General features: G+C 37.1%; 1 protein-coding gene across 1 annotated transcript in view; it reads left to right on the forward strand.

Moving 5' to 3' along the window:
* The window catches only part of LOC145294055 (ras-related protein Rab-15-like), a 240,051-nt gene that overhangs the window by 217,599 nt on the left and 3,067 nt on the right, over nucleotides 1-19,385 (forward strand). The gene's annotated exons all lie outside the window — the stretch shown is intronic.

Below are 19,385 nucleotides of genomic sequence, written 5' to 3' on the forward strand. Positions count from 1 at the left end.
CGCCGCAGCGCTAGCACCCTCCCCAACGCGGCATTGAACAAAGCGCTGCCTGCAGTAACAGTTCAAGTTGATGGATGTGAACGTTCAGCGCTGGTTGACACCGGCTGTACCCAAACCCTTCTTCGAAAGGAATATTGCGCCACATGGAAGAAACGAAGGATCCCTGTACTTACTGTCGGCCAAGGCTCATTGGTGTGTTGTGGGGTCAGCGTTGTTCATATCAGCATTGGCAATGGCTCTCCGGTTGCTGTGACGGTGTTAGTGGTCGATGGGGAGCTGCTCGGATATGACCTCCTTGGAATGGACGCTATCACACAGCTAGGTGGAATTACTGTGAACGGCGCCGGTGATGTGAGCTTCTCTCGACCAAACAAACAAATGTGTGCAGCAATCACTCTCGATGAGCCCGACTTCCATGCAGAATACGATAAGGGCACAAACACTTGGACAGCGTCCTGGAAATGGGCAGGCGACCAGCCACCAGTGTCATTGCGGAATCGACTTACAGAGTATCCTCCTCCTGCATGGCTTAGGGGGCAGTACGAGGCAGAACTTCAAGTGTGGCTGGATAATGGCTGGTTAGTTCCATACCCAGAGGATGAGCTCGGGCCCCCGCGGGGGCTAATTCCCCTGATGGCTGTCAGACAAGAGAACAAGTAGAAAGTTCGACCTGTTCTTGATTACCGGGAACTTAATGAATACGTTGACCCACACACTGCGGGGGCTGATGTCTGTGCTCATAAACTACGGGAGTGGCGGCGCCAGGGTGCGGAAGCAGCCATACTGGACTTGCGAAGAGCGTACTTGCAAATATGTGTTGAGAAATCGCTGTGGCCGTTCTAGACGGTGGTGATCAAAGGAACTCGCTATTGCTTGACCAGGCTAGGATTCGGCCTGAATGTAGCCCCTAACATCATGACAGCAATCATGCAGGCGATCCGGCGTCAAGATGAAGCGGTGCAACATGCGACATCGTCGTATATAGACGACATTTTTGTCAATGAGAGCCTCCTGTCTGCCCAGGCGGTCAAAGAACACTTCGAGCACTTCGGATTGTCGTGCAAGGAGCCGGAGCGGCTACAGGACGGGGCGAAAGTGCTCGGACTGCAGGTGAGCGGAAGTGCAGATGGCCTTCAATGGGGAAGGAGTGGTGAAATCCCGGAAATCCCATCTACCATCACACGTCGGAGCACGTTTTCCATTTGCGGAAAATTGGTGGGTCACTTCCCTGTGTGTGGGTGGCTCCGAGTGGCTGTAGCGGCCATAAAGCGACGGGCAACTTCTATGTCAACTGGATGGGACGATGAGGTGCATGATCCTGCCCTGCGAAGCATGCTGGTGGAAGTTGTGGCCAGAGTGACCAATGATGACCCTGTATGGGGGAGCTGGTGCGTCGATGGGAGTGAATTTACAGTTTGGGTAGACGCCAGCTCACTTGCCCTTGGCATTGCTCTGGCAGTCGACGGAAGGATAATAGAAGATGCCTGCTGGCTTCGGCCGGAGAATGACGCCAAGCATATAAACCTAGCTGAACTCGATGCTACACTGAAAGGAGTCAATCTAGCGCTTCAGTGGCAGGCTAGAATCCTTCACATCATCACGGATTCCACGTGTGTGCATCGGTGGATGACCAATGCTTTGAACGGAAAAGCACGTCTGACAACGAAGGCGTCGGCCGAAATGTTGATCCGGAGGCGGCTTGCTACCCTAACCGAAACCACTAAGGAATACGACTTGGTCATAGATGTGACACTGGTGCAGTCCTGTTTGAATCAGGCGGATCGTCTGACCAGAGTGCCACGCCATTGGCTAGACCTGCCAAAAGAAGTGAACGAGTCAGCACCTGTAAATTGCGCTGCAGTGGGACATAGACTCAGCCCGGAGCATATTAATGATGTCCATTGCCAAAGTGGGCACCCCGGTGTAAACCGAACGCTTTACTTCGCCAGATTGGTTGACCCCTCTGTGTCTCGGAGGGCTGTGAAATCTGTTGTGGGAAGCTGCAACACCTGCCGATCGATCGACCCAGCACCTGTCCGGTGGAAGAAGGGAATACTCAGTGTGAAGCGTAATTGGGATAGGATTGCGATGGACATAACGCACTACAACGGGAGGCATTTTTTGACGCTTATCGACTGTGGACCATCTAGGTTTTCATTGTGGCGGCCCCTTCGCCGGCAGGACGCGGCTGCCATTATCCATGAGTTGGAAGGTGTGTTCCTCGAGCGTGGCCCTCCTTCTGAGATACTCACCGACAATGGCCCCGCTTTTGTTAGTGAGCCGTTTAAACAGTTTGCAGATGGCTGGGGTGTCCATCTGCGTTTTCGGTGTGCCCATGTTCCCAGTGGAAACGGGATTATTGAGCGCAATCACAGAACGGTTAAGACAATCGCAGCGCGGAAGGGGTGTACGGTACCTGAAGCAGTCTATTGGTACAACGTCACCCCTAAGGACGATGTTTCACCCTCCACCGCGCCAGCCAACGTGCTACATACATACCGTGTCAGGGTGAGAGGTTTGGAGAGCAGCTCACTACCCGAACTGGAGCCACCACAAAAGAACATAAAAGAAGGAGATGTCGTCTGGGTTAAAAAACCCGAGGCCAGTGCACGACTCGCTACGGAACTGGTCATGTCACTGAAGTGATCAGCCCGCAGGCGGTGCGAGTTGATGGAGTACCTCATCATATTAAAGACTTAAGATCAGCATTCCAAACGCAGCTGCCGCTTGACGAAGATAGTGAAATTGAATCCGTGACCAGCGACCCATCATTCTGGTTCATGACGGCTTCAACGCACAGCGACACTGAGAGTGGTAGCCTTCAAAGTACTGACCCTCCTGCTGATGATGAAGACCTGGACAGTAATACTGCGATGCTCAGCTTTAGGTTCGCCGACCTTCGTGTCACGGAAGACAGCGCAGACGATGATGAAGCCCCGAATCCCCCTCTCCGAAGAAGCACTCGAAGAAAAAGGCCACCGCCTCCCTGCTCTTTCTGTGATAATGAGATCAGGGGGGAGTGTGTAATAAATTGCGAACAGACGGGCTTACCTGACAAACGCTCGAGGTGTGCATTCTGCAAAGCGGGTACGTCCAAAGAAAAATGGCAAGATGGCGGCGGCCGGTTAATATTGCCAAGTAATCACGCAAAATCTCGTGTTCTCTCGCACACACGAGAGTTCAGCTTAGCATAAAAACGGGTCACTGTGAGCAAGAAGCGAGAAGGAAAAACGTAGTCAAGAAAAGACGACGCTTCTGACGACTGAGAAGAAAAAAGAAGAAAAAGAGGAAGAAGAGAACGATACATGAGAAGACGAGGTGTGTGCGGTTTTGAGTAAATCGAAACAGACACAAAAAAAAACTCTGATTACATATTACATACATGATTATATATATATATATATATATATATATAGTAATTTATAAAATATATATGGCGATTAAGCTACACTGAATATTCTGCGTTTCATCCACTATAGGATTCGTCAGGCTTATGCGCGAATTTTGTGGTTGCTTCTTGTTTTTATATATGTTGGGGATTTCTAGTTAGCCAATCAGCTTTCCAGTATCCACCGCGCCCCCTCCTATCAGCCAATGGGCATGCATTTTATCGAACAAAGGATCTGTTTTAGAACTAGGTTAGTGGTTTAAGGTAGATCTTTTCCTTCCTTTTTTTTATATATATATAAATATACCTATGTGTACACACATACATGCACATATATATGCATATATATATATATATATATATATATACATATATGTGTGATCGTTTATGTATATTCATGTTTATTTAATTTATTTATTTGTTTGTTTTCTATTGTTATTGTTAGTTTTAAAGCTATTTTGTATCGCTATCCTAGAGTAAGTTTTATTTTGTGAACACAGTTGTTTGCTATTTCTCGTCTACAGTTTAATAGATTTTGAGGTTCTTTAAAGTACAGGATAGCAAATAAAATTAAAAATAGAAGAAAAAGAACTATAATTTGGTATACGGCCCCATACAATCAAATGTTAAAAACAAAACTTGGCAAGAAATTTCTAGATCTTATTGAAAAACACTTTCCCGCAACCAACCCCTTACACAAAATCTTCAACAAAAATACCTTGAAGTTATCTTACAGTTGCTGCGAAAATTTAGAGATGATAATTAAAGCACATAATAACAAAATACTAAATGAAAACAATGTAAACAACAACAAAATAAACAATAAAAAAAGTAGACACCATGACAGAAATAAAACCAACACTAGCAGAAATAATAATAATAGTAATAATAATAATAATAATAATAATAATAATAAAAATGATAACAATAATAATAATAATAATAACAAACCAACCCCGGACAAGAACAACCATACCATAAATAAAAATACTAATAACGAACAAGATAAATGCAATTGTAGACACCGCACACTTTGCCCAGTCCAAAATAAATGTCTAACAAAAAGTGTAGTTTATCAAGCAACAATATTTGCGAAAGAAAACCCGAATAACAAGAAATATTACATAGGCATGACTTCCTTAGATTTCAAAACCCGATACTATGACAACAAATGTACATTCAAAAATAAAAAACACTGTATAAAAACAACACTAGCGAATAAATACTGGGAACTCAAAGAAAGCGGACATTCGCCGGTAGTCGAATGGAAAATAATGAGACAAGCTACCACGTGCAGACATTTAGACGACCCATGTAAATTATGCCTCCATGAAAAATTTGCTATCCTGTACTTTAAAGAACCTCAAAATCTATTAAACTGTAGACGAGAAATAGCAAACAACTGTGTTCACAAAATAAAACTTACTCTAGGATAGCGATACAAAATAGCTTTAAAACTAACAATAACAATAGAAAACAAACAAATAAATAAATTAAATAAACATGGATATACATAAACGATCACACATATATGTATATATATATATGTATATATATGTGCATGTATGTGTGTACACATAGGTATATTTATATATATAAAAAAAAAAAAAGGAAGGAAAAGATCTACCTTAAACCACTAACCTAGTTCTAAAACAGATCCTTCGTTCGATAAAATGCATGCTCATTGGCTGATAGGAGGGGGCGCGGTGGATACTGGAAAGCTGATTGGCTAACTAGAAATCCTCAACATATATAAAAACAAGAAGCAACCACAAAATTTGCGCATAGCCTGACGAATCCAATAGTGGATGAAACGCAGAATATTCAGTGTAGCTTAATCGCCATATATATTTTATAAATTACAAACTAGCTCTACTTACGTATTGAGCACTTTTGAAGTAAATACTTAAAGTTTACGCATAAATCTATACTTTCGTATATTAAATTTATGTGAGTACATGAAGTAGTTATATATATATATATATATAATGTACACAAAGACTCCGAATGAAATGAAATAGATTACATAGTAATGAATCTAGTGGTTTCAAGTCTTATAAAAATATTATCTTCCAATAATATTTTGTAAGACAATCCAATTTATATTTTAATATTTTGATAGTATTTTTCCTCTGGGGTAATGCATTACATTGAAAATTCATGGATTAAAAATTATTTTAAACATTGTATTCTTTGTTTCAAACAATAAATTTTTATTTTGAAGAGTAATTCTTTCTAGATGAAATTTAAATATATAAATAAACTCTAAATTATATATATATATATATATATCCTCTTAATATATATATATATATATATATATATATATATATATATATATATATAAATATCCTCTTAATATATATATATATATATATCCTCTTAATATATATATATATATATATATATATATATATATATATATATATATATATATATATCCTCTTAATATATATTTATATCCTCTTAATAAATATATATATATATATATATATATATATATATCCTCTTAATAAATATATATATATCCTCTTAATAAATATATATATATATATATCCTCTTAATATATATATGTATCCTCTTATATATATATATATATATATATTCTCTCTCTCTCTCTCTCTCTCTATATATATATATATATATATATATATATATATATATAAACTTTGTTCTTGGCAGCCGTGTTAAAAGCATATCTTATTTTTTTTTTAATATTATTGGAATTTTTCCCGTTTTCCTTGTACATATTTGTGAATTATTCCACGGATTTCGGCCTTTTGGATTATTTTGGACCATCTTCCAATTGCACGATTTCCTTGGATTTTACTTGTGCGAATGGAAAATTAAATTAACTTTCTTGGACTTACATTTTTGGATTTTACCATCATTGGATACTTTATCTTTCACCTGACTATCCATTCTCGTGAAATCACCTTTTTCTTCACCATATTCCCTCTGCTTCACTTTTTTGTTATCAAGTAAGATCTTTGACTTACTTGCAGTTTCATCAAATACTTTTGTATGCAAAATCCGATCCCGCATTTTGCTAATTCCTACCCTCTGATGAGAAGGAAAGTATTTCTTCGAAACTCCACAGATTAAGGACTATCCACTTATTAATTGTATCGAAACACAGGAATGGGTATGTTTGATTTGGCAGAACAGTGGTTCATTAAAATTGTGGGGTCTGCGTTCGCACCTGGTCCACAAAGTATGGAAATAAAAAATTAAAAAAAAAAAAAAACGTTTACAAGTGTTTTTGATATAGATGTACATAAGAATACTTTGATAAATATGGTTTAACTTAAATAGGGATGGTATAATAAAATTGTGGGGTCTGCATTTGCGCCTGGGCTCCATAGAATGGAAATAGGCACAAACTTTAATAAAGACTTTTCATATTTTTCTGCGTAAGTATACTTTTGTAATTATGTTTCAGTTTGAAGAAATATGGTATAATAAAATTATGGGGTGTTCATTCGCGCCTGACCTCCATAGAATGGAAATATGTCACAAAGTTTAACAAGGTTTTTTAATATAGATCCACAGAATATTGTGATAAGTGTTTCAGTGTGAACAGGTATGGTATAATAAATTATAGGGTTTATCTATTTTATTTTTACTTTCATATTTTGCTTTCGTTTTGATACTAAGATTGTATTGAACTATGTAGCACAATATTACTTTTTGAGTATTTATTAGTACTTATTAATTCGTTTCATTTGGGTCAGTTCTATATTTAAAATACAATGGACACTGTTTTCATAGAAATGTTAAACTCATATTTGCTGCATGTTGTTGGAATCTAATTGTTTTTTGTTATCCAGAAAAAATATCTTCATCAAAACATGTTTGTTGATTAAATATATTTCTCATTCCATGAAATTTCAACAGGTCCTGCTAGTAAACTTTCATTGTAGGAAATGAATCACAAAAACAACTTAAATTCATATTACTGTCATATTACGTCTAGCTGAAACCACTATCAATAATTTCCCCCACTCTTTATCTGTGCCAAAACCTAAACATAGATTTCCATGAACAAAGCTTCTTTCTTAGAACTACACACCGTTTTCGTGCTTTCCAGCTGACTACAATATGGTTGTCTTCAAGTCCAATGTGAACAAATTCTTGATGAGCCATCCCCTTAAATAATCCAATTTACCAAATTTCCACTACTAATGATTACTACAACATATACCCTTTGATCATTGTACACTCATTAACCCTTATACTCGAGTGGCCTCCAGGTCTTGATAAATGGTAACTCCTTTGTAAAAATATATATGACTACTTCATTTAATCACATAAATTAATAGATGAAAATATGTTTATGCGTAAATTTTCAGTATTTACTTCAACAGTGCTCAATACATAGGTAGAGCTAGGTAGTAAGTTATAAAAATATATATGGCAATTAGGCTACATAGAATATTCCACGTTTCATTTTCGTGAGAATTCGTCAGGCTTATGCCTAGTATATATATATATAAGTTTAGCAGCTGTGAGGTGAAGAGAGGCTGGTTATGTGAAAGTTTTCAAACGCCATAATGTTTGAATTTGTCCAATTAGTCTTGAAACAATTGTAACTAACAATGAAATAAACTAATTTGTTGCTATCAATTCTTTTTTTGAAGTCTTGGTTTTGTTAATACAGTATATATATATATATATATATATATATATATATATATATATACTAAACAAATACATGATAGTTTTTTCTAAAGTTAAGTAAAACATGTAAATATGAAGGGTTTGTGCTTTAATATTTCAGTTGTGTTTTCATAACTTTGATGGCATTTCCACCGATGATCAAATGTGATTACGGATCGTTATTTCGGAAAATGGCTTCTCGGTGATGGGTGGGGCTAGACACAGAAAAACAAGATCAAACAGAAAAATATTGATTTTTATTTATCTTATGGGACATTATCTTCTCAAAGACTAAAAACAACTTTGAAACTACAAGGACAAATTGAATTTGTGTCAAAACATTTTTTATCGCTTTATTATGAATGTAAATTTATTCATTACTAGCTGATCTGTGTTCCGGCATTGCTTGGGAAAGTAGAGTAGCCTAAAATATTTTGGTCCTAACCTTGAACTATTGAATTATTTGCTGTTTATGTTTGTTCTGCAAGGACAAAAATATAAACAATTTTTCTCTACAAAAAAAACAACCGAATTAAACAAAACACCATGAATAAATATTTGGAAATTTAAAGAACTTGAAGCATAAAAACTTTTACCAAAATGACTGAACCTGAAAAGGGTTGATATGCCGAAAAACAAAACACCATGAATAAATATTTGGAGATTTAAAGAACTTGAAGCATAAAGACTTTTACCAAAATGACTGAACTTGAAAAGGGTTGATATGCCGGAAAACAAAACACCATGAATAAATATTTGGAGATTTAAATAAAGTATGTTGCAACACATGCGAACACACAGAGGAAAAACCCGACATTGTAATATGGGACAAGAAGGAGAAGGAAGCAACCTTGGTGGAAGTTAGTGTCCCGAATGATGCTGGGTTAAACAGAGCTGAGAGGGAAAAGATTACCAAATACCAGGGTCTTATGTATGACATGAAAAGAAACTGGAACCTTAAGAAGATCTCTATCATTCCAGTAATTATAGGAGAAACCGGACTTATGAAAAAGAATTTTACAAACTATCTTACAAATATACCAGGTAAACCAAGTGCAAAGGAGATTCAAACAATTGCACTTAAAGGGACGGTTAGAATCTTAAAAAGATCTCTCGGTTGGAGTGTCTAAAATAGCAGGTGTATGTTTGGCATCTGGTAGGATGCCCCATCCCTGGCTTAAACAAAATGATAAGAAAAATGAAAAAAATAGAAAGAAACCATATTCTTGTTTAGTATGTTGCTTTTCTTTTACAAAGAAGCAAAATTTGTTAAAACATATGCGAACACATACTGGAGAGAACTTGAATGCCTACTAGACACTATCCTCGAGTATCTAAGGTCTCTCTGTACAGGGGTTTGTCAGAACAACCTGGCATGAGGATACTTTTTCCATAGAAGTAAACCCTGACCAAATATTCAAATCACATAGTATTCGCTGCCCAAATAAGATCTCCTCACTATGGCTAACCCACATTAGGTTTTACGAGGAATGGTGCACCTTCTCCAAGTGATGTTATCTCAAGTAATAGCATGAAGCTGGATACTGCACCAGACTAGATAAATTCTTGTCCTGGAATCCAGTAAGACCAAGAGGCCAAAATGAAAGATATACTACAACGTATGAAAATGGTTAATTGGGGAGAGGAAAATTATGTTTTCAATTTCTTTACTAACTCAGTGTCTGAGATATGGAGAACTTAGATGGAGCATTCGAATATCTATGTATATCATAAAGATTTCAAGCGTTAGCCCCAGGTTGTGGGTCCCTTGATTTCTGAGAACTTTGACTCAAGTAAAATAAAACAAAAAAGAAAGAACTTGAATATCTACCAGACACCACCCTCACGTGTCTTTGGTCTCTCTCTCTCTCTCTCTCTCTCTCTCTCTCTCTCTCTCTCTCTCTCTCTCTCTCTCTATAAGGATATTTCTCACTGAATGTAAACAAGCATGCAGTCTTTCTTCCCAAATTGTGAGAATAACACTCCAAAGAAAAAGAGGAATAAAAAACTTACATAAAGTATGAACAGTTGAGATAGCCGGTTCAGTTCATAGGGAAACATAAGTGATTAGAATGAACGAAAGAGAGAGAGAGAGAGAGAGAGAGAGAGAGAGAGACAGACAGACAGACAGACAGACAGACAGACAGAGACAGAGAGAGGAATAAAGATTGTGTAATAGGTTAGTTTGGAAGTATTTTTTTTATAAAAATCACCCAACATGTTTTTTTATTGCATTTTCACCCCAAACAAAACACAGTGCCATTTTGATGTAGGGGACATAATTTTCAGGAATACTATGTAGGGAGTTGAGCAGCAAGATGTCTGTTTACATTACACTTGAACATCTAAATGTCAGTACAGCCAGGGAAGCAGAAACTCGGAAAGGAATTCCAAACTCTATCAGTCTTAAGGAAGAAACTATTAGACTAGAAGGCTTTCTTACATCTAGGGATTTCTAATGTGTAGGGGAAGGATTTTGTTGCTTGTCGGGTTTGTCGAGGAGGGACAAGGGTTTGCAGTTCATCGGAGCACCTACCATTAAAATACTTGTAAAACAGGCAAAGAGATACAACATTTCGTCAATGGGACAGAGGTTGAAGTCTAGTTGATAATACAGGACCTATCAGGTTGGCGACTCTCTTTTGAATTCTGTCTAAGAGTAAAAGAAACTAATAGCAGATGCACCAGCCCAAATATGTCAACAATACTCCATATATAGGCGAAGGGTGTAAGTAACTTTCTAGCACAGTAGAAAGCCCACCTTCTTTGCAGCAGCCTTGGCAATGCCCTCAATATATCTGTTCCTACTCCTGTTCCCCGTGAACATTAAGCTGAGGAGTTGTAAGAGTACTTGCAGGTAATGTATCATTAGCTATGGATATTAGTGGTTGAGCAGGTTTCCTGTAGTTGTTAAAGGAAAGACGCTTAGTCTTGGCAGCATTGAATGTGATCATCCATGTTTGTCCCCATTCCACTACAGACTGGAGGTCTTCCTCTAAGATTTCTGCCATTATCTTGGATATGTGTTGATTTGTTTTTCCCTCATGTCTATCATAGAGCGTGGTGTCTTCAGCAAATATACCCATCTCAGAGATAATTTTATCAGGAAGGTTATTTATGAATATCAGTAATAATAAAGGTCCAAGGATCGATCCCTGAGATACACCCGCATTTATATCATTGTTTAGACATAAGAACATCGAGGTAAACCTGGATTCTTCTCTTATTTAAGAAGTAAATTATGTTAAGTATTCGTTCAGTAATACCATATAATCTGATTTTCATGAGAAGACCACCGTGCCATACCCTGTCAAAAGCCTATGATATATCTAGGGCTACTGTCCTAGCCTCCCCTGCTTTATTCAGGGCATGGTATATATGTTCACAGATTACAGTTAGGATATCTGCAGTACAACGAGCTTGCCTAAACCATTACTGTTGATTGGGTAGAAGTTTAGCAGCTGTGAGGTGATGAATTAGTGCTTGATTAATTATGGACTCAAATATTTTGGCAAAAAGAGGGAGAAGTCTAATGGATCGATAATTTAATTGGTCAGTTCTTTCATCAGAATTCTTGCAAATTGGTACCACAGAAGCAGTTTTCCAACAGTCAGGAAAGCAAGATTCGTTAAGGCATGTGTTGAAAAGTTTAAAGAGAACTGGAACAACCTCAGTAGAGCATTTTTTTTAATAGTAAAGCCAGGATTGGATCAGGCCCACATGCTTTTGAGGTGTCTAGGGTTTTTATGATATCATATACTTAAGAAGGGGTGGTTTTCAGATCATCTATTGTGGTTTCTGTTCACAGAGGAAAATCTCGGAAGGAGTGGTTTGCTGGATCCAAAGTAGAGTTAGGGGCAAACCGACAGGTGAGCAGATCAGCCTTTTCGGTTGCCATTCAAGATTGTTGAGTAGTGGGGGAATCGTTGATCAAAATAGATGTGAAACTGAAGATGATGATGATGAATAACACAGTATAACATTAACAAATAAAAATTAGCCAGAAACAAAATTTTGTATCATTTGGACTTTTTGGTCCTCCAATTTATCGGAGATGCACCTATGTTGTCTGTGTGTCTGTTAGTCCGGACTATTGCTAGATAACCGTCGATTAGTTTTTCCGGAAATTTTGCCACAAATTGTATTTCATTAAATAGATGTACACAGTAAAAAAAATTTTTTTTTTTTTTGCAAAAATTCCCATTGCATCCCCAGGGGCTCAAAAGAGGTTAAAATGCCCCCAAATGGCCCAAAATGACACGCTTTGCCTCATAATTTTTGATCCATCGATTAGATTTTTCTGAAGCTTGATGAAAATGTGGAACCAATTGTTCTTAATATAAATCCAGTATGGGTGACCCTGGCAAAATTCTGGTTAGTATCCCCGGAGACTTTTAGTGCTAAAACGCCCTTTTTGTGGCTCTTTTTCATATTTCTTAACAAAAACTTGATATATATGGTAGTCAACTCAAATATACATGTTTTAAGGCCTGAAACTACATCGTTATTCATTTATACTAGGATTTAGCGTCCCCAAGGGCTCAAAAGAGGTAAAAAATGCCTCAAATTGGGCGAAAATGACACTTTTTGACCCATAGCATTTGATCCATCCATTAGATTTTTCTGAAACTTGACCAAAATGTGGAGGCCATTGTTCTTAATATAAATTCAGTATGGGCGACCCTAGCAAAATTCTAGTTCACATCCTTCTGGAACTTTTAGGGCTTAAAAAAACATGCCTTTTTTTTAGCTCTTTTTTTCATTTTACTCAAAAACTTGATAGGTATGTCTATATAGTGGTTTTCCATGGTGCTGAATTCAAATATACATGTCTTAAGGCGTGAAACTGCACATTTTGTCCATTTTTCACTGAGATTCGGCATTCCCAGGAGCTCAAGAGGGGTCACAATGCCCCCAAATTGCAAAAAATTACATTTTTTACCCAATAACATTTGCCCCACCCTTTAGATTTTTCTGAAACTTGGCGAAAATGTGAAGGCAACGTTGGCCCTTCACACTTCTCACATTCATCATTTCTTCACTATTTTTTTGTGGCGTCATCTTACATGCAGCACCAGTGGGGGACCACGCACGTGCGGCTTGTTGGACTACTGTTCTCATCTTGAGTTTTATTTTCAAAACAGTTTGATCAATGTAACCTCCGACCTTCTTCTGGTGTATCTTATGAAACTCAGGAATCTCTCTGCCGAACGTGAGAATTTGCATGGAATTTCAAATGCAATCTTTATATAATCCATGAGGGGTTAGCTTGCTCTTGTTCGATCAACCATTACAAGGTAGAAATCCTAAGTAATTCACAATTGTATTTTTAGTGTTGCTCGCACTCGTGATTGGACCCTCAACCTTTAGAAGAGTATAACTTACAACTGAATTTTACCAAGTATTTTATCCACTATGCCATGAGTAATTGTAAATTACTTGGGATTTCTATCCAGTCATGGCTGACAGCACGAGAGCATGCTACTCCTGTGAATTAAATAATCGGTTCCGTTTGAAATTCCACACTGATTCCCAAATCCAACAGAAAGATTTGAGTTCGACAAGATACACCAGAAGAACGTTGGAGGCTACATCAACCAAAACGTTGTGAAAATAACACTTAGCATGAAAACAGTAGTCTGAAGAATCCAAATAATCAATCCTTTTCTCCAAAATTTAGAAAAATAGAAACAAAATTTGTTTTGTCAACTTAAATGCTATTTGGGTCTGACTGACAATGTGCAAGATAATTTTGTATATTCAATTGGCATAATATTTTTTTTATCCAATTAAAATTTTTTTTTTTCTCAAAATAAAAAAAAGCACCTGAAAATACGGGGCAGTCTCAAATCCATTCAGGCATACAGGGAGCGATTCTTTCATGTAAAGAACTGCAAATTAAGATTTCCCAGCATGCACTTGGGAATAAAATATATGAAAGAAAAGCCAGATGTACATTTATTCAATGCCTGTGGCTCAGCTGTTTATTTCTTTTCTTTTTTTTACTTTTAAAGATTGGAACATTTAATTGGAATCATGCAAAGGTCTTTTATGACAGAACATTCTTATTTGAGAAATGTAGTCTCATACGGGAAGTTATTTAGCCTCCAAATTGTTGGTTATCTTACCTGTGAGAAGCGTTCTTTTATGCTTGTGATTACTTCCTTTGCTTCATTTCTCCTGCTCTTTGCTGTTGCATTAACCTTTTTAACTTAAAAAACCTTTCACATGATAAAGATGAAAATATTTTTAAAATGGCGGTTGCTTCTTTGTTCATATTTTATTTTAATAATCTGAAGTCCTAAACGGGTATAAATAATCTATATATATAAAAGCGAAAATGTATGTATGTATGTATGTATGTATGTACGCTTTTCCTCGATGTCCACAAAAGGCTTCTTTCAGAGAAGCGCTCGCTCGGTTCACAACTTCTTAAAACTTTTTATATAATCTATACATTGTAATATCTCACAGTTAACCACCGAGCTCGCCTGTCTATTTAATTTTATTGACTTTCAAACGTTAATTATTCCACATTTCCCACATCGGCACACGTTACATTCGGTTTTCGGTATAAACAAAAAGCGAAACTCGACTCTAATCACAGGCCCAGAGCCAGTGGTCTCTAGAGAGCTAAGTAACGTTTGGTCAATGTCGACTTCGTCATATCAGACGGTAGCTTTCATTTCGAGACGAGGGAGCGGGTTTTTAAAAACAAACAAACCGATTTATTCACCTCATTAAAAACTGTCCCGCACAAAATGCTAACTGCTGAATACCTATCGCCGTCACATCAATCAAAAACGCGCACCTGTTTTTTTTCACACTTTACTATTTTCCAACTGCGCGTCGTCAAGGCTTCGTTTTTTTTTCACGGGCACCTGTTTTTTTTCACATTTTCGGGTTTTTTTCACACACACCTACAAACACCCGGGCAACGCCGGGTACCCCTCGCTAGTCTATATATATAAAAGCGAAAATGTATGTATGTATGCATGTATGTACGCTTTTCCTTGATGTCCACAAAAGGCTTCTTTCAGAGAAGCGCTCGCTCGGTTCACAACTTCTTAAAACTTTTTATATAATCTATAAATTGTAATATTTCACAGTTAACCACCGAGCTCGCCTGTCTATTTAATTTTATTGACTTTCAAACGTTAATTATTCCACATTTCCCGCATCAGCACGCGTTACATTTGGTTTTCGGTATAAACAAAAAGCGAAACTCGACTCTAATTACTGGCCGAAAGCCAGTGGTCTCTAGACGTAGCTTTCATTTCGAGATGAGACGCTCCCCCTAATAAACAGGGAGCGGGTTTTTAAAAACAAACAAACCGATTTATTCACCTCATTAAAAACTGTCCCGTGCAAAATGCTAACTGCTGAATAGCTATCGCCGTCATGTCAATCAAAAACGCGCACCTGTTTTTTTTTCACACTTTACTATTTTCCAACTGCGCGTTGTCAAGGCTTCTTTTTTTTTCACAGGCACCTGTTTTTCTTCGGGTTTTTTTCGCACACACCTACAAACACCCGGGCAACGCCGGGTACCCCTCGCTAGTCTATAAATATAAAAGCGAAAATGTATGTATGTATGTGTGGTCGCTTTTTCTGTGTGTCTACAAAAGGCTTCTTTCAGAGAAGCGGTCGGTCGGTTCACAACTTCTTAAAACTTTTTATATCACATATAAATCGTAATATCTCACAGTTAACAACGAAGCTCGCCTGTCTATTTAATTTGCTCGATTTCGGGAAGATAAATATTCAATATTTGTCACTCGCCGCATGTGGGTTAGTCTTTTTCCTATAACATCTTGGGGGCGAGGAAAAAAGCGTTCAGCAGTAAATGAAATCCCGCTGTCAAACTGACCTCATTAACTCATTAAAACGAGCACCTGCTAAATCCAACTGATTAAATAAATTCAAACGTGTTTCCGTAAGCATGTCGCGGTGGGGCAATGGTTAACGTCGCACTTTTTTTTTTTTCACAACTTTGCCTCAACGGTTCGGGTTCGATCCTCATACTTACTTTTTTACACCCCCCCACCAAACACCCGGGCAACGCCGGGTACCCCTCGCTAGTCTATAATAATATATTATATCACTCTCCTCTTTCTATCACTAGGGCTGTGACAAGAGAATATTTTTATAAGTATTTTGACTCTTGAGTTTATATCCGACACAGTTAATCAATCGAAAACCACACCATTCTATCTAAAAACATATAAGATATTAACATATATATACTCGAGAGTCAAAATAATGAAAAGAATATTCTCTTGTCATAGCCCTAATTATCACCTTGTACCCCTTTTTTAAACTATGGGATTGGCCAGTTTGTTAATGTTTGTGTGCGTGTGACTGGAGAGAGATGTTGCAGAGATGGGCGCCCATAATGAGGCGCCGAGTGATATTGATTCACAGATTTGGGTCAACTGGGTTCCACTGGTTTATTGAAGAGAAATCTGGTTTTTAAAGGGTTTAGGTAGCACCCAGAAATATATTTACAAAGTTTTCTGATTGGTTCAAAATGTAATTATTTGTTTTTATTTAGGATAGTGTATGCGCAGACGACATGCGTATAAACGTGTTTATGCATTTTGATTTTGTACGTTGATGTGTAAACGTCGACTACTACATATACAATCGATGGAGGATACAAGTGTTAAGTGTCCACAGATCTGGTCATTAAACATTTCATTTAAATATGAAAAACTTTTGGAAAACTCTTCTATCATCAAAAAAAAAAAATTTTTTTTTAAAAAGTTCTAAAATTATCATTGATATTACTTGAGTTATCACTTTGCTTGCTATTTTTCACAACCTTTCGACCAATGTAACCTCCGACCTTCTTCGGTTGCATCTTTCTGAATTCTATAACTTATACGGAATTTTTAAAATTAACCCTTTCATAGAGGTTTCCAAATGCGACGTAAAGATTCCCAATTTCTAAAAGACGCACCCGAAAAAGATCGGAGGTTATATAGGCTGAAACGTTGTGAAAATACCAACTAAGTCTGACTAATACAGTTTATCAATTCTCATTTGGAAACAAATATATTTTATTGTCTGAGCAGTTAATTTACTGTTTGCATGCAAAGTCGAAAGCCTAATGTCTTGATAATTAAAAAGCAAGTTTTAATAAATAATAGTCCGGTATTATCGATTTTTAATTTTATTGTTTTCTAGGATAATACCAGTCCCAGGATAGGCAAAATTAATTCCCAGTTTTGCACTAAATGTTATGCCCCTTACAAGGATTAAAATCATGATATAATGATTGTAAACTTCAGAATTCTTATTCAAATTTTGATTACATTTCATGGCATTAAAATGATTCTAGAAAATGTTTAAAATTTAAGGAGTCGTAAGAAAAAGGGAAATTCTGGGCATCTTGCTTAATTAGTGTTTAACAGGGTGGATAAAATTTCATGCACATCTGAAATATTGGAATTTTCAAATAGGAGATTATACACATTATGCAACCGAAATAAATTTTATTTGGACTTTTGCAATATTAATATTATATAGCTTGATGTCTGATGTTTATTGTTTAAATTTTAGAGAAATTAGATCAGAATTTTTATGAAGGGTTTCTGCTCTCTATTTTGACTCGATTTTCATAAAACTAAATAAAATAAAATATAGCGCACATGATGACCCCTTACAACAAGCAGTTGTAACCCCAAATTCATAATGATTGGCTAATTAATTTAGGAGTGACACTTGTATATAGAATTATATAAACATATGCACAAACCTAACTTTAACATAGATTTATGATATAAATGTGGGAGTGCCTCAGGGGTCTATCCTTGGACCTCTATTGTTCCTAATATTCATAAATGACCTCCCCGACAAAATTGCCTCTGAGATTCTGAGATGGGTATATATGCTGATGACACCACACTCTATAACAGGCACGACAGGAAAACAAATGAACACATATCTAAAGAAATGGCAAACAGTAGAGGATGACCTCCAATCTGTAGTGGAATGTGGACAAAAATGGATGGTTACGTTCGATACTGCCAAGACTAAACTTGTTTCCTTCAATAATTACAAGAAACCTTCTCTACCACCAATAGCAATGGCCAGTAACTCTTTATCTGAGAGTACATCTTTCAAACTCCTCGGCCTAATGTTCACGGGAAACATGATTTGGAACAATTACATTGAAAGCATTGCCAGGGCCGCTGCAAAGAAGGTAGGCTCTCTCTATCGTGCTAGAAAGCTACTAACACCCGAAAATATCCTGTACCTCTATAAGGCAACCATTCGCCCATGTATGGAGTATTGTTGTCATATTTGGGCTGGTGCATCTGCTACTAGTCTCTCGCTCCTAGACAAGGTTAAAAAAAGAGTCGCCAATCTGATAGGCCCTGAACTGGCATCTAAGCTTCAGCCTCTGTCCCATAAACGAAATGTTGCATCCCTCTGCCTGTTCTACAAGTATTTTAATAGTGAATGCGCTGGCGAACTGCAGACACTTGTGCCCTCACAACGTAGACACCCTCGACAAACCAGACAGGCAGCTAAATCCTACCCCCACACAGTAGAGATCCCTAGATGTAAAAGATCTTTCTACTCCAGTAGTTTCTTCCCCAGAACCGCTAGACTCTGGAATTCCATTCCAGGTCCCTGCTTCCCCAACTTTACTGACATGCAGAAGTTCAAGTGTAACGTGAACCGACATCTTGCTGCCCAAATCCCTACGTAGTGCCCCAGTAGATGTTGCCCCTGATAGTAGCTCCTACACTAACGTGGCAATTTGCCTTGTTTGCCTTGTTTGTGAAAATGTAATAAAAATAAAAAAAAAGAGGTAGCTTTGTGTATGAAAAAAAAATGACACATTATCTGTGTATTAATATGATAGTGTGTGTTATTTTCTGTATCACGTTTACATCCGGGTCGTTTAATTGTTATGTACTTGCATTTCTTGTCATAAATAATTTTACCAAGAATTCTTTATAAGTTTTCGTTTCAGTTTCGATTACAGCTGATGGCACTTAAGTCATCTATGTTTTTATAAATAATTTTATCAAGAATTCTTCATAAGTTTTGGTTTCGGCTTCGATTATATATATATATATATATATATATATATATATATATATATATATAGATTATTCATTGAACATTTGAATAGTCAAGTCGCTGCCTGATGATATCTGTTGTTTGATTGAAACAAGTGGCTGTTTGTAGCAGCGGAATGTGAGCATGTTTATATAACAATAAACAAGTATTATCAGCTCTTTTTATTGAGCACTGTCTAACAACCTCGTTGAATTCATTAGGCCATTACTTTTGAATAAAAATCCCCCGAGTATATATATA

The sequence above is a fragment of the Euprymna scolopes genome, chromosome 15 (assembly GCF_053919585.1).
Source record: "Euprymna scolopes isolate OS-2025 chromosome 15, ASM5391958v1, whole genome shotgun sequence".
Taxonomy (NCBI): Eukaryota; Metazoa; Mollusca; class Cephalopoda; order Sepiida; family Sepiolidae; genus Euprymna; species Euprymna scolopes.